Source organism: Oryctolagus cuniculus, chromosome 4 (genome assembly GCF_964237555.1).
Source record: "Oryctolagus cuniculus chromosome 4, mOryCun1.1, whole genome shotgun sequence".
Taxonomy (NCBI): Eukaryota; Metazoa; Chordata; class Mammalia; order Lagomorpha; family Leporidae; genus Oryctolagus; species Oryctolagus cuniculus.
This window is the reverse complement of record NC_091435.1, coordinates 138863520-138880392: the sequence shown is the minus strand read 5'-3', so window position 1 is coordinate 138880392 and position 16873 is coordinate 138863520. Positions and strand designations below refer to the sequence as shown.

The following is a 16873-nucleotide window of genomic DNA, read 5'->3' as shown; positions in this document are numbered from 1 at the left end:
AAACACACGCCTGAGCTGCGAAGGAAGAGGGCTGGAGAACCCGTGTGTCCTCACGTGGTTGACAAGCTCTTTCGACAGTGCCTTTGGGGGTAGTACAGAGCCTAAGGTGTGCATCCGACCTGTGGTATGGACAACAGGAACTCACTCTTGGTCTGTTTTTGCGGTTTTGTTTTTATTTGGCAAGGCACTAAATACTTCGCAGATATCCATCTTTTCTACAGAGAGGAAATGGAGGCGCGCCAACGGTGAAGAACATGCCCGAGTGGTAGAAGGGGAAATCGAACCCAGCCAGGCTCCCTTCAGATTCCATGTGTTAACCTGGGACGTCCAACAACCTGCTTGGCTCAAAGGAAACTGGTATGGAAGGGCGGACTGGTTTGGGAAGAGGCTTTCAATTATAATTTTAAACTCCGTTTCATTTTCATTTTAAAGATGGAAGCCTACCTTCATCATGAGGGCAAATCCTATAAGTAGGTTAAGAAAGATTTACTTAGTAGAGGTTCAAGGTGGATTAAAGTTATGGATATGAATTATTTATAACTAGGGAATCACTCCGTATTCCAAAGGTCTAAAATAACTTAAGGATACTGTAAGTAATCTCTTTGCCATTTCAGTCTTCTCTTTGAAATGTATTTTCCACTAGGAGTTGATTTAGCAAACTCTTCCACAAAGGTACACTTTAGTCTTGAGCCTTTCTTAATGGTCACACATTCCTAATTAATGGATTTTTTTTTTTAATAAATGAAGTTTTGCTGTAGTTATTTTAACCAGTTTTTTGTTTTAGTATTTTCTGGCCTTCCACTGTCTGTAGCCAGTCCATTTTAACGTGAACTATAATACCTTTCAGATCTGGACTAAGGATCCACATTAATTTGTAAAAGAGATTAAGTACCTTAATCTCTTTTAATTATGGTATTTAAATCAGGCCTAGGAATAATAAACTTGAAGTGGTGGCATACCAGAAAAAAAAATCTTTTGATATTCCCTTTGTTACTCCACAAATTACCTGAGCTGTAGCCCCTGAAAAATGTTGATTTTGTAGTAATTCCCATATTTACCAACCTCTTACTTGAATAATCAGCTCACTTACATAATCAGGAAAATATAGTAGGACGTTCACTTCAAGCAAAATGGTGGAACTGACTCTAAATGAATGTACAAAAAGTCTAGTTAAATAAAGTGACAATTGTCTTTATAACTTTTTGTAGCAGTGTTAAAGTTGATGCTAATATAACACGATCTTCTTTTTTAAAAATTCATATTTTATGAAGTAGAAAAACCAGTCATGACACTCTTTTTTCTTTCTTTAAATATTTTATTTACTTATTTGAGTGATTGGGCTACAGACAGAGAGAGGGAGAGACAGAGAGAGAGGTCTTCCATCCTCTGTTTCACTCCCCAAATGGCCACAACTGTGGATCGGAGCCTATCCAAAGCCAGGAGCCAGGAACTTCTTCCAGGTCTCCCACCCACATGGGTGCAGGGGCCCAAGGGCTTGGGCCATCTTCTACTGCTTTCCCAGGCCATAGCAGAGAGCTGGATCAGAAGAGGAGCAGCCGGGACTGGAACTGGTGCCCATCTGGGATGCCAGCACCACAGGTGGAGGATTAGCCTACTACACCACAGTGTAACATTCCTAAAATGAAACTCTATGATCAGAAACTCTATGATCTCTGCCTTCTCCTTTCTCGTACGATTTCCATCTGACATGTGCGTGAAGGCTGTCCATGACTTTTCTCTGGAGTAAAACCCAGATGGCTGTCCTGGCTCTATCTTGACAAAGCTCAGTAAAAAGCCACTAAGGAAGCAGCAAAACCGACCTGATGTATAAAATGCCAATGGGACTCTTCCTTGCTCACTACCAATCTACAGACTCAGTTTTTTATTGAGATACAAAAATGTGTTCCTCAGGCCTGTGCAAGCTGGGTTGTGTGGTTTTAAACTGTCTCTTGTCAGTGACTACCTCGCTCCCATGTGCTGGACTTGACTAAACAGATAGACGCCATGGGCTGGCTGCCCTTCCCTAGAGCTGCACGAGCAGATAAAGCATCTCTCAGGGAGCTGGGACCAACCACCAAGTTGTTGACAGGCACAAATCACCAGGCCTGGCATTTAAAAGCCAGTGCCTACAGAAACCAGCTGTTCCTTCCCACTGAAAACCACACGTGGTTTTGGCAGGTCTGTGGCTGCTGTGTACATTCAGGTGCTGGGGTGGGGAGGGGTCCTGGTGGCAAGATGCAGCAGTGTGTAGAGGCTGCAGCAGACTGGACTAGCGCCTTCACCAGTCTGGTTTGTTCTGGCGGTATTCTTATGGGCTGACCACACGTGTGGGTTTCTCTTGCCGATAATAAAATGAAACCTATGTAAATACTGCAGGGGAGGTCTCATGTTGTCTAGTAAGGACAGTTAGCTAGCTGTAAAACCTGGAGAACATGCTACATTATTTGCACACCTGCTTTCAGAAGCAATTTTTTTTTCTAGTCTCATTTTTAGCTGAAAAGCCAGCCAAATCCCCCCACACAAAAACACTGAGGACTTTAGTGCTTAATTGCACCTAAAACTGTGTGAGAGAACTCTGTAGGGTTCAGTCCCTCTCTGCAGAATAGACAGCCTAAACAAAGTATTTCCCTGTTCTCCAAATTGAACACAACCGGGATCTTCCTAGCCAGACTCTTCCAGGTCAGATATGGTCACTGCCAAAATATGGGTCTGTGCTCCTGCATGGTAGGAGAGCCTTTGGTTTCAGGTGTAACTGTGGCAACCATTTGGGGAAAGCACAGTTGGAAGGCCAGGTGTGGGGCAGGAAGCTGGAGAGAGTGTGTGGAGGACTGAGTTCTTCCATCACTGTTCCTACCTGTTACCTGACTTAATGACGGGGTTTCTTGAACAAAGCTAAGGGATGGGGCAGGCATTTTGTACAGCAGTTAACACGGTATTTGAAACACATCCTCAATCAGAGTGCCTGAGTTTCAGTCCCAACTCTGCTTCTGATTATAGTTTTCTGCTAATGTAGACCAAAGGAGGCAGCAGGTGATGCCTGAAGTACTTAGGTCTGTGACTCCCACATGGGAGACCTGGATGGACTTCCTGTTGCCCCGGCTTTGGCCTATCCCAATCCCTACTGTGTTGGCATTTAAGGAATGAGCCAGCCTATGGGAGATCTATGTTTGCTGTCTGTTTCTCTCTCTCTGCCTTAAACACACGCACACCCTAGAAAAAAGTAAAGGCAAGGGGAGACTTGTTGAGGATGACTTGCCTTAGAAGGTTCTATGCAGGAAGAGACACTTCCCTACCTTAGCAAGTTCACCTGTTCTCTACCAGTGGTCCCCAAAGTGAGTGCGCAGAAAGACCTACTAAGGTGAAGAATAAAATATTACAGCTTCAGTTTAAATGGAGCTCATCCTTTTCAATGCCCATACTCTTGAAGGTATTGTGGCACACTTAGTAAGTAGTACATGGAGATCATTGATAATATGTTGGGGTATGGGGGAGAGTCAGAACACATTGACTACTAAAGGTGTGTGATCAATACTGTTTGTTGACCTCTGCTCCATGGTCCTTTGCTCTAGTTTGGCCAGCCTGCTTACATCCCCTGTCGCCAGTCCAGGAGGGACTCCCCTTTCTTGCCTTTCAGGTTACTGGAAAGGGTGTGTGGGCATTGCCATTTGTCCACCAGCAGCCCCCACACAAAGACCAGACCTGCCCAAATGCCTGGGATTTCAGCTCTGTCTGAGCTTCCCTGCTCTAGAATGGTGGTCTCAGTTCTGGAGTTATTTCCCCCAATTCTTCCCTCCCCATTTCCCGAGCAGAGTCTAAAGGCTTTATATGTATGTGTCACACTGAACCTCATTCGGTATCTCCCTGTCATAGACTGTCACAGGTTGTGGCTTGAGAAACAGTTATACACGTGAATGAGACAGATTACTGAGTATTTATGGACAGTTTCCCCTGAAATCTAGTGCTTTGCACACAGTAAGCACTAAACACATTGTGGCCAGGAAGGTGGTTCAGTGCTACACACCTTTAAAAGGCTAGAACTTAGAATTCTAGAATCTTAGAGTAGCAGTGTCATTACTCCTTAAAGTCATCTGCTCCAGCTCATTCCATTCATGATCGTTCTTTTGGCTCATTGATTATATTCTACACATTTAGGCACTGTGATAGGAGTTTACAGTTGTTATCTCTGATTCTCAGAACACTCTTTTGCAGGGTGTGCACACTATCCTCATTTTCAGACAAAGACACAGAGGCTCAAAGAAGTTAAACAGCTGGGAGGCAGAGCTGGAGTCAAACCTTATTCATTGCAACCCACCAGTCTTTCCTTCAGTGGGTGCTGCTGCCTGAGAATCTGTGTGTACCAGCTGTGAACATCTCCAGTGTCCACGGGACTTCATAACTCACACAGCCTCCCCTTTCATTTTTATTTTTTAATTGTTATTGTAAAACTAGATAAGTAAATGAACACAACTGAGGAACAAAACAGATTTGCATGTTGGCTCAACATTCAGCCACATTACTGAATGAATATGATCATCAATTGAATCTTTTTTTTTAGATTTATTTATTTCTTTATTTGAAAGAGTTAAACAGAGAGAGAAGAGGCAGGGAGAGAGAGAGAGAGAGAGAGAGAGAGAGAGAGAGAGAGAAAGAGGTCTTCCATCTGCTGGTTCACTCCCCAATGGGCCACAACGGCTGGAGCTGTGCTATTCCAAAGCCAGGAGCCAGGAGCTTCTTCTGGGTCTCCCATGCGGGTGCAGGGGCCCAAGGACTTGGGCCATCTTCTACTGCTCCCCCCGGCCATAGCAGAGAGCTGGATGGGAAGTGGAGCAGCCGGGACTCTAGCCGGTGCCCATATGGGATGCCAGTTCTGCAGGTGGCAGCTTTGCCCGCTACGCCACAGCACCAGCCCCATCAATTGAACGTTGATAGAAATCCCACAAAGAGGGCCGGCGCCGCGGCTCACTAGGCTAATCCTCTGCCTAGCGGTGCTGGCACACCGGGTTCTAGTCCCGGTCGGGGCGCCGGATTCTGTCCCGGTTGCCCCTCTTCCAGGCCAGCTCTCTGCTGTGGCCAGGGAGTGCAGTGGAGGATGGCCCAAGTGCTTGGGCCCTGCACCCCATGGGAGACCAGGAAAAGCACCTGGCTCCTGGCTCCTGACATCGGATCAGTGCGGTGCGCCGGCCGCAGCGCGCCGGCCGCGGCGGCCATTGGAGGGTGAACCAACGGCAAAGGAAGACCTTTCTCTCTGTCTCTCTCTCTCACTGTCCACTCTGCCTGTCAAAAAAAAAAAAAAAAGAAATCCCACAAAGAATGATGCTGAATAAAGCATCTGTGTATGTATGGAATGTGACAACCAAATGTTGATATAGGCACATAAAAAAAAAAACCACTTTATTTACTTTATTTATTTGAATGGCAGCATGAGAGAGAGAGAGAGAGAGAGAGATCTATCTTCCATCTGCTGGTTCACTCTCCAAATTCCTGCAATAGCTGGGGCTGGATCAGGTCGAAGCCAGGAGCCTGGAACTCCATTCAGAACTCCCGCGTGGGTGGCAGGGACCCCAGCACTTGGGTCATCACCTGCTGCCTCAAGGTGCGCATCAGCAGGAAGCTGGGTAGAAACTGTCAAACCCGGGCACTCTGACATGCGAGGCAGGTGTCCCAGGTGGCATCTTACCACTGCACCACAATGCCCATCTCTGATAAAGCACCTCTAACATGAAAGGATTTGCATGGGGCCAGTGCTGTGGCGCACTAGGGTAATCCTCTGCCTGTGGCGCCAGCATCCCATATGGGTACCGGGTTCTAGTCCCGGTTGCTCCTTTTCCAGTCCAGCTCTCTGCTGTGGCCCGGGAAGGCAGTGGAGGATGGCCCAGGTGCTTTGGCCCCTGCACCTGCATGGGAGACCCAGGGGAGGTTCCAGACTTCAGATCAGCACAGCGCCGGCTGTTGCGGCCATTTGGGCGGTGAACCAACAGAAAGAAGACCTTTCTCTCTGTCTGTCTCTCACTGTCTGTAACTCTGTCTGTCAAGTAAATAAATAAAAAATATTTTTTAAAAAAGAAAGTATTTGCACAGTTCTGTAATTTGTGTTTTCCACGAACTTTTTGAAGAACCCTTGTCTTCATTATTTCAAATTTTTTTTGTACTAGAATAAACTTGTCTTTTAACTCCATTTTCCACAATGTGTCTTCCTATAAGAAGCACCGTGTTTCAGATAACATCTTGATCCCAGGGGCTTCCCATATCCTACTTCACTGCCAAAAGACAAATAACAGATTCTGGGATTTCATAGGTGATCCTTGTATTTGCACAATGTTACTCATTATAGTAACTGATAAATACAGAAAGGAAAATATTCTGCTGCGATATCATATTCTTGGCATTAAGGGGAAGGCATCTCAGTTTTGGGGCCCCAATTAAACTCACCTGCCATCTCTGTTTAGTTTTTTTTTTTTTTTTTCCAATTATTCTTGTGGCATAGAGTGAGAGAAAGACAGACAGAAAACTTGCATCTGATGATGTGCTTCCGAAATGCCTGCCATGGCCAGGACTGAGCTGGACTGAAGCCAGGAGCTGGAACTCAATCCAGGTCTCCCAGGTGGGTGGCAAGAACTTGAGCCGTCATCTACTCCCTCTCAGGGTGTGCAATAGCATAAAGCTGGAGGGGGTAACTGGAGCCAGGAATCAAACCCAGATACTCTGATGCGAGTCAGATGTCATAACTACTAGAACACATTCCCATCCTCTCTTTAGCTTTTTAATGTAATGGTTTTCCTTTTCTTCGCGTTTTAAAATCTACTTGTTGAAAATATTTATGAGCATAGTTATCTAGATGCTGATCACTAAGTTAGTTGAAGAGTGTTCTGTCTGTATGTATTTACAGTAAAGAGTTTCAGTGACTTCACATTTCTCCTGTGCCCATTCATGTGAAAACCACAAGAATGAGTCTCCTCACCAAGGTCATTTTTACACAATAAATAGGGAGCATTTTTCTAGGAACATGCTTATTGTCAAGGTCAACCATTGGCAATCATTTGAACCTTTTGTTCTGAGAATTCTGTGGCCAAAATGTACCTTATTAGTTTTGTTTTATTCTTTTTTTTTTTTTAAAGATTTCTTTATTTATTTGAAAGTCAGAGTTAGACAGAGAGGAGAGACAGAGAAAGAGAGCACGCGCGCGAGAGAGGTCTTCCATCTGCTGGTTCACTCCCCAACCAGCTGCAAGGGCTGTGCTGATCCGAAGCCAGGAGCCAGGAGCCTCCTCCAGGTCTCCCACGTGGGTGCAGGGGCCCAAGGCCTTAGGCCATCTTCTGCTGCCTTCCCAGGCCATAGCAGAGAGCTAGATTGGAAGTGGAGCAGCCGGTCTTGAACCAGCGCCCATAAAGGATGCCAGTACTTCAGGCTGAGGCTTTACCCACTATGCTACAGCGCCGACCCCTTGTTTTATTCTTGATCCCTGCCTTGCTCCTCCAACCTGCCTCCTATCTCAAGTCTGCCCACCAGTGTCTGCTCTAGATTGCCTTATGCTCATCCAAGTCAACTCCATCTAGAGATACCTTGCAGCACTGGGTAGAAAGTACTGACTACTCCTTTAGGGAGCATTCAGGAGACAATCCCTAGCTATTTGTTTTCAAACAACAGTAAACATCAACCATGTACAAAAGTGAAACTAGGAGCTCAGGGTGTAAAGCAGCGGAAGAGTGAATTGGGGTACAACAAAGTGATGTCGGAAATTCCCTGTTCTCAGTTGTAGGGGAAATGAGTCCACAGCATTTTTTTTCCTTTTTAAAAATTTTAAAAAGATTTATTTATATATTTGAAAGTCAGAGGGTCTGGTTCTGTGGCTCAGTGGGTAAAGTCACTGCCTGCAGTGCTGGCATCCCATATGGGCACCAGTTCAAGTCCTGGCTGCTCCTCTTCCGATCCAGCTCTCTGCTATGGCCTGGGAAAGCAGTAGAATATGGCCCAAGTCCTTGGGCCCCTGTAGCCACGTGGGAGACCTGGAGGAGGCTCCTGGTGCCTGGCTTTGGATCAGCTCAGCTCTAGCCGTTGCAGCCATTTGGGGAGAGGACCAGCAGAATGGAAGACCTCTCTCTCTGGCTTTACTTCTCTCTGTGTAACTCTGGTTTTCAAATAAATACTCTTTAAATTAAAAAAATCAGGTTACAGAAAGAGAGAGAGGAAGATACAGGGAGAGACAGAGAGAGGGAGAGAGAGGTCTTCCATCTGCTGATTCACTCCCCAGATGGCTACAATGGCCAGGGCTGAGCCAGGCTAAAGTCAGGAGCCAGGAGCTTCTTCATGGTGTCCCACATGGGTGCAGGGCCCCAGACACTTGGCCATTTTCCACTGCTTTCCCCAGGCACATTAGCAGGGAGCTGGATCAGAAGTAGGGCAGCCAAAACTCAAACGAGCACATTTATGGGATGCCGACATCGCAGACTAGGGCTTTTCCCACTACTCCACAGTGCTGGCTCTGTCTATAGCGTTTTAATGTAACTATTTTGTGATTACTTACTTGGTACAGTCATTTTGAAACCAGGAATATCTTAATACTACATCAAACACCTTTAAGCTTTTGATGTTTTTACTTTTAAGCAATGTGGTAGACAGACACCTGCTTCACATCTCTGCCCTCAGCCCCACGGGGGTTGGGATTAAGCACCATCTGGCCAGCAAACCATGTAAAATTAACAGTCACGAGTCACTTAAACTCGCTCACCAGTGAGGGGACTGTCAGTGCTGGAGAACTGACGTCCATGTCATGCTGATTTCTGCTTCACAGTAGCCATTCCTGTGCTCACTTGCTTGTAATTCACAAAGACTGGATGCTGGAGACTGGAGCTTCTTTGTGCCCACTTTAGGTTGCATGAGAGCCAGCATTGTAGTACATGCCGGCATCCCATAGCTGAGGGTGAGTTCCAATCCTGCTCTGTTTCCAATCCAGCTCCCTGCTCATGTGAAAGCAGTAGAGGATGGGCCCAAGTGCTTGGGCCCTTGTCAACCATGCAGGAGACCCAGGCAGAGTTCCAGGCTCCTGGATTTGGCCTGGTCCAGCCTGGATTGTTGATGCCATTTGGAGAGTAAACCATCAGAGAGACCATCAGAGGGAAAATCAATCAATCCCTCTCTCTTTCTCTCTCCCCCTTTCTCTGTTGCTCTGTTTTTCAAGTGAATAAATAAATATTTAAAAATCAAATGTATTGTTTTTATTTATTTGAAGAGAGAGAGAGAGGGAGAGACAGAAATCTTTCAGCTACTGGTTCACTCCCCAAATGCCTGCAGTGTCCAGGGCTGGGGCAGTCTGAAGCCAGGAGCCAGGAACTCTAGCAGGGTCTCCTACATGGGTGCAGGGCCATCATCTGCTACATATCAGGCACAGTACAGAAAGCAGGACGTGAACTAGCCAGGACTCCCGCTGGCATTCCAATAAAAGATGCAGCTTAACCCCCTGCACCACAACACCTGCCATTCAACAATATCTAACAGACCCCTCAGTAATGCCCATACATGGCAATGTCTATTGCCATCAAGCTCCTTTATAATGACCACATGAGGGACACACACTAATCCAGGTGTAGGGGCCAGCGCGTGGCGCAGTAGGTTAATCCTTTGCCTGTGGCGTCGGCATCCCATATGAATGCCGGTTCTAGTCCTGGCTGCTCCTCTTCCAATCTAGCTCTCTGCTGTGGCCTGGGAAAGCAGTAGAAGATGGTCCAAGTTCTTGGACCCTTGCACCCACATGGGAGACCAAGAAGAAGCACCTGCCTCTTGGCTTTGGATCGGTGCAGCTCCGGCTGTTGCGGTCATTTGGGGAGTAAACCAACGGACGGAAGACCTTTCTCTCTGTCTCTCTCTCTCACTGTCTGTAACTCTACTTCTCAAATAAATAAATATAATCTTTAAAAAAAAAATCCAGGTCTGGTAGATGCAAACAACACAATCCTCTGCTTCCTCAAGTTATTTTTTTTTAATTTCAACTTTCAACTAATTAGACATGGGATTGCCTAAGCAAAAATTTTTGTAAAAATTTTTTTTGTTTGTTTTGGACAGGCAGAGTTAGACAGTGAGAGAGAGACAGAGAGAAAGGTCTTCCTTTTCCATTGGTTCACCCCCAAAATGGCCACGACGGCCAGCGCGCTGCGGCTGGCGTGCTGTGCCAATCCGAAGCCAGGAGCCAGGTGCTTCTCCTGGTCTCCCATGGGGTGCAGGGCCCAAGCACTTGGGCCATCCTCCACTGCACTCCTGTGCCACAGCAGACAGCTGGATTGGAAGAGGAGCAACCGGGACAGAATCTGGCACCCCAACCGGGACTAGAACCTGGTGTGCAGGCGCCACAGGCGGAGGATTAGCCAAGTGAGCTGCAGTGCCGGCCTATAAAATCTTTTAAATAATTCAGAAATAAGGTTGAGGGGCTGGTGCTGTGGCATAGTAGGCTAAGGCTCTACCTGCAGCGCCTGCATCCTATATTGGCTCCGGTTCATGTCCCAGCTGCTCCTCTTCTGATCCAGCTCCCTGCTAATGGGCCTGAGAAAGAGGTAGAAGATGGCCCACGTGCTTAGGACCCTGCACCCATGTGGGAGACCCGGAAGAAGCTTCTGGCTCCTGGCTTCGGATCAGCCCAGCTCCACCTGTACTGGCCATTTGGGGCGTGAACCAGAGGATGGAGGACCTCTCTCTCTGTCTCTCCCTCTGTCTGTAACTCTACCTTTCAAATAAATAAATAAATAAAATCTTGGAAAAAAGAATGAAGGTTGAAACTGAGGGTCTCATACAGGAAAGGATTAAGAATGGAAAAAGAGGTGAAGAAAATCTGCTTTGCTTGGCATTTTTCGTGATAGTCTTTAAAAATATTGGTGATTTTTGCACTCAGGCTGGGCCGCTTTGACCTGGCTGCACAGGATGTCTTGCCCCGGGGGGCAGGTATGATAGAGAGGCAGAAGGAGGTTTCTCTGTGGAAGACTGGCATGGTAACAGCCAGCCTTAGGTTCCAAGCTGGCCGGTTGTGTCATTAGGGCTGGCGCACTGTCACCATTCTCCTTCGGCTCCTAGCTGTTTTAGGGTGGAAGGGGAGCCCATGGAAGGGCTGCCTTTGAATTCTGGATTAATGGTTGGCGGCTGTGGTGAGTTCAGGCAAGAGAAGGATGGTGTAAGCCTGAGACTGCAATCACCTCTCCCCTGCATTCCATCCCCTCCCCCCTCTCCCCACCGCCTCTGTTGCCCTGCTGTTCCTAAGTCCCAGGGATATGCTGAAGGAGGAGACACTGCCCTGCACAGACGCTCAACAGAGGGGACAGAGGGGTCAGGTAGACTCCTGTGCTCTGTGTGGGCCATGCCCTGAGCCCAGGCAGGGTCTCTGCCCAGATCGAGGGGTGCGATGCCCAGATTAAGATTTGCTGGTGGGTTGGCAGTGGCCCCAGGACCCTTGCACTTGCTGTTTCTCTCTGCCCCTCCCTGCCTCAAATGCTTTCCTCCCAAACCTCTCCCTTTATTCAGTTATATGCTAAACATCACCACTTCTTAGAAAACTTTGTTGCCCATTCTACCTAAAATGATAATTCCATCACTGCCTGCCTCCTCACCCTGGTTGTTTTTTTGTTTTAAGATTTCTTTATTTATTTGAAAGTCAGAGTTACACAGAGAGAGGAGGAGAGCCATAGAGAGAGATAGAGGTCTTCCATCCACTAGTTTACTCCCCAGTTAGCTGCAATGGTCAGAGCTTTGCCAATCCAAAGCCAGCAGCCAGGAGCCTCCTCCAGGGGTGCAGGGACTCAAGGATTTGGCCCATCTTCTACTGCTTTCCCAGGCCATAGCAGAGAGCTGGATTGGAAGTGGGGTAGCCGGGATACCGGCACAGCGGGTGGCAGATTTACCTGCTACACCACAGCGCCAGCCCCAACCTCACCCTGTTTTACTTTTTCATATTTTCATTTTCTGGTGCGATTTTGTATTTATGTTTCAATCATTTCTTTCCCTTTACTGAAATATAAGCTCAGTGAGGACAGGGGCTGTGCTTACTCACTGATTTGACCTCAGCACCCAAGGGCCTGACACATACTGGGTACTTAAACATTCACAGAATGATTCAAAAACACCCGTGGCGTTAGGCTCCACCCAGAATGCTTGGATTAGCCCTGCTCTGGCAGAATCTTCTCTGATGAACTGACCTCTACCACCCAGAAATACTAAATCCAAAATAGAACACACACAAGCTATTGACTGCACACCTCGGCAGCCAGGCCAAGTGGTTTCTGGACTCCTGAATCAATCACCCGAGGACCTGAAAAACAGCACAGAGAAAGGACGCATACCGCACCCCCCCACCCCCCACCAGGCTGGGCCTTGAGCTGAGGCTTGCTGGACCAGTCACTTCTCTGGAAAGGGAAACCATATGGTGTGGGCCATTATGATAGGAAAGCGTGGCTGTGCTTAGATTGGAACTGTAAAGGTCAGTTCTAACAAAGCAGTTTGTATCAAAGAGAATTCCTCAAATCTGTCCTATTAATAGCATCCGCCAGCACTCCTGCAGCTCTGCCTAGCCTGTTTCGGCTTCCGTCTCACCACGTTTTCACCTCCCCTGAAGTGCAGTGCAGAGAAGCAAAATCGGGACAGACAGAATGCCACACTCACACTCCTCGCCCATGGCCTGAGCTTTTAGAACTAAACAGATCTGCAAGTCTGGTTTTGAAAGGCTTGGGATTTTGCAAACGGCTTAAAGAGTTTTTTTTTTTTTTTTTTTTTTTTTTTTTTTTTTTTTTAAGATCACTGGACACTAATCTTTGACCCACTGGTGAGACTGCAGCCAAGCACACGGCTGCAGAGAGGACTGTGGTTGACCCGGCGACCCATGCCCACTCTGGCTCTAACCCTTGGGTGGCCTGTCTCACGGGCACACATTTCACCCCATGGCCCGTCCTGTTTGGAAGAACAGAGGGAACAGTCAGGCCTTGGCTGCCACCAGGTGTGGTGAAACTTTCTCTGCTCGCCTGCCCTTGAACGTGGCAACTCCTGCCAGTGCCAAGTGACAGGACAGTCTCCCCTGGAGCACAGAGGCTAACGGCAGAGGCCAGCCCAGCACTGGCTGCGAGACTCAGGGAAGAAAAGAGCTCTGGCAAATGTGGCTGCGTGAGAGGGACGGAGAGGCAGGGAGACACACACACACATAGAGAAAGACTTCCTCCACTTGCTGGCTCACTCTCCAAATGTCTGCGACAGCTGGAACCAGGCCAGGCCAAAGCCAGGAGCCAGCATCTCCATCTAAGTCTTCCACATAGGCGGCAAGAATCCAAGAACTTGGGCCATCATCTGCTGCCTTCCAGGCATATTTGTAGGAGGCTGGATTGGAAGCACAGAGTAGCCAGGAGTTGAACCGGCACTCTGATATGGGTGTCCCAAGCAGTGGCTAGACCTACTGAGACGCAACACTGGCCATCAATCTGTGCTTTAGACAGCATCCAGAGGCAGGTGCCTGTTGCATGGGTTAGGACAGTGCTAGGGAGACCAGCATCTGCTACCAGAGTGCCTGCTTGGAACCCAGGCTCCTCTGCTTCTGATTCAGCTTCCTTCTAACGTGCACCCTGGGAGACATCAAGTATGGCTCAAGTATTCGGGTCCCTGCTATTAATGTGGGAGACTCAAAATGAGTTCCAGGCTTCTGGCTTCAGCCAGTCCCAGCGCCGGCTGCTGGCCTTTGGGGAGTCACCAGTAGAAGGGAGAACTCTTTCTTTCCCTCAAATAGATAAATAAATGAACTTCTTTAAAAAAAAAAATAGCACCCAGCTTGGCTGAGTTTGGATTTCATTTCGCTTAAGGTGCTTGGCAAGAAACTTGGGAAAGTATAATCTTGTATTTTCAGGAGGGTGGTTGTGTGTCCCTGTGTGATGACCCAGGAAGGCTGCGGCTGCTGGTAGCTCCTGGGAAAGGGATGATGCATGCTTTGCTGCCAGGCCTTTTCAGGGAGGCTTCATTCCCAAGGCAGTGCTTCTTGTCATTTGCATACTTTGTGTTTTCTTTGATGAGTAAGCCTATGGTGATATTCTTTATCCCTGGGTGCAAAAAACTCCATGTGAATGTATTTCTTCCTTCTATCGCTTTCTGCAAACTCAGAGTGCTCCTAACCCTTGCCCCAGTGGACTTCCCTACTGCTGGTCCTGGGAGCAGCTGGTAACCTTGGCACTCACACGTTTCCCACATCACACGGCAAGGTTTTTCCCTTACAGAACTTGAGATTGCCAGCTGATAGGACAGCTACGAGTTGGCTAGCCTCTCCAACTGGCAAAGGAAAATCACATGTGTTCCTGCAAAGTTGTAAAGATTGAGGTATAAAAGGTGCCAGCAGGAGAGGGCGTTTAACCTAGTTGTTAAGACACCCAAGTCCCATGTTGGAGTGCCTGAGCTGGCTCCAGCTTCCTGCCAATGCAGACCCTGGGAGGCAATGGTGATGGCTCAGCAGTTGCTGATAATGGCTCAGTAGATGGCTCAAGTAGTTCCTGTCACCCACGTGGAAGATGTAGATGAAGCTGCCAAGCCTGGCTCTTGTGGGCATTTGGGAGAGACCTAGTATCTAGGAGCTCTCTCTTGCTTTTTCTCTGTTTCTCTTTCAAATAAATAAAAAATACAAAATGCCGGATACAGAATAAGTATCCATAAAATGTAGCCATTTCTGTTATTTGTATGCCCCCTTACTCAAACCCAGCCACAATATTATGCAATATTATGGCTTAAGAGGTACAACTGTCAAGGATGGTTATCTTTTAATAAGGATCTGTGGGAGCCAGTGCTGTGGCGCAGTGGGTTAACGCCCTGGCCTGAAGTGCTGGCATTCCACGTGGGGGCCGATCCAGCTCTCTGCTATGGCCTGGGAAAGCAGTAGAAGATGGCCCAAGTCCTTGGGCCCCTGCACCCACATGGGAGACCCAGAGGAGGCTCCTGGCTTCGGATCGGTGCAGCTGCAGCCGTTGCGGCCAATTGGGGAGTGAACCAGCGGATGGAAGACCTTTCTCTGTCTCTACCTCTCTCTGTAACTCTGTCTTTCAAATAAATAAAATAAATCTTTAGAAAAAAAATAAGGATCTGTGAATATGAAAAGCCACTGAGGTTTAGAGGAATGGACTTTAGCAATGGATAAACATCTGGGCAGATTCCAGTTTGCCTCCAGTGGGAAAGGCTGAGTGTTGAGGAAGCAGCTCCACATGAGGGTGCTGGGAGGAAGCCCTGTGGGAAGGACACGAATGTCCACCACCTTGGTGGTACCCCAGGCCAGTAGTCAGCTCAGGTCGTGGGGCTTGGGGTGCTGGCCGGGTTGTGGAAATGCCATCTGGCTGAGCTGAAGGGAGATGGGGCCCAGTAACCAGCAACCTAGAGGAGGTGAGATGCTTGATCTCAGTAGCTGACATAGGGGACAGGTGTTTGGTGCAGTGGTTAGGATGCTGCTTGTGACACCTGCATCCCTTAAGTGCCTGGGTTCAAGTCACGGCTTCGCTTCCAATTCCAGTTTCCTGCCAATGCAGACCCTGGGAGGCAGCAGGTAATGGCTCAAGTACTTGAATCCCTGCCAACCATGTGGGAGACCTGGAATGGGTTCCCAGACCCTGGCTTCAGCCTGGCCATGTTCTGGATCTTGTGGAGCTTTGGGGAGTGAACCAGCAGATGAAAGACCTCTCTCTGTCTGCCTGTTTCTCTGCCTTTCAAATAAAATGAAAATATATAAATAAATTTTTAAATAGCTGACACTGAGTAATTATTAGGAGGTGATAGGGCATCAGACCTGGGCACAAACTCAGGAGCTGGAGAAGCTGGATCTGGGGACAGATCTCAACATGCAGGCAACTGCTTCTGCTCTTGGCTTTTAGGTCCGGCAAGAGTAGTTTCGGCATGTCTCGATGTCAGGTGCCATTTACTCTCATTTGCGTAAAAGGATGGAGTTTTTAAGCAAGGACTTTCTAAGAGGAAAGTGAACTACATTCTAAACTACTGACAAAATTCTAAATTCTCTTCCAACCTTCCTTAATATACCTGCAAATGTTTCATGTAATTATAACCCATCTGTGAATTCCATCTTCTGGGCTGTTTTTGATGTAGCTCTTTCCATGAAATAACACAGTGACATCTCTTATATTTTTAAAAATGTCTGTGATGTTTCATCGGATCACATCATAGTTTTCCATTGGAAGTTATTGGGATGTTAGGAGTTTATCACAATTACCAACCATGCTATTATGAAAATAACTTTGGATTTTTTTTCCTTTGAGACTGTTTCCTTGCTGTGAAGTCCTCAAAATGGAATTTCATGGTTAATAAGTTCCCTTATGAAAAAAGACTGAGCTCTTTCTCCTCCCCACTCTGTCAACCCACAGCCCACGTAAACATCACACTGCACACTCCTCATTGGCCCACAGATGCGCCCACCTCTGCCCTGGACCTGGGATATGTGCCTACATGTGTGCATCGAGATTGCAGAAGGCTGGCCTCGAGGTGGACATGAGTCCATGCTGAGCAAGTGGACTCAGGCTGGCCCTGGCCCCAAGCTGCCTTCAGTCCTGGAGAGGAAATACAGTTCTCTTTTTGGTTAGAAAATGTGCACCCCGTGCCATAAAAGGAAACAGGATACAGAAGCGGAATGGGAAATAAATGTTCTGCCTAGTACTAGCAATTTTGATATTAGCTTTTTTCCTGATAAAAAGACTCTGTCTGCTCTGTTAGATGTGGAAATCACCAATTCTTCATCCACCAATTGCACTCTATCTTACTCTTTTGGAAGAAAGTGCTGAGTTAGCCCCAGCTTCTGGACAGCACGGTTTTCAGCCCACTAGTCTGTGTGCTCCATGAAGGCCACAACCTCTTCTGGTTGTATTACCACTTAATCCTCAGC

At 47.5% G+C, this 16873-nt stretch overlaps 1 long non-coding RNA gene across 1 annotated transcript; it reads left to right on the top strand.

Annotated features, from left to right (window-relative positions):
- The first annotated feature begins 198 nt into the window (after positions 1-198).
- On the top strand, positions 199-5300 carry LOC138849377 (uncharacterized). Its single transcript, XR_011388176.1, has 2 exons — positions 199-357; positions 4210-5300. It is a non-coding gene; the product is annotated as an uncharacterized lncRNA (long non-coding RNA).
- Positions 5301-16873: the final 11573 nt, after the last annotated feature.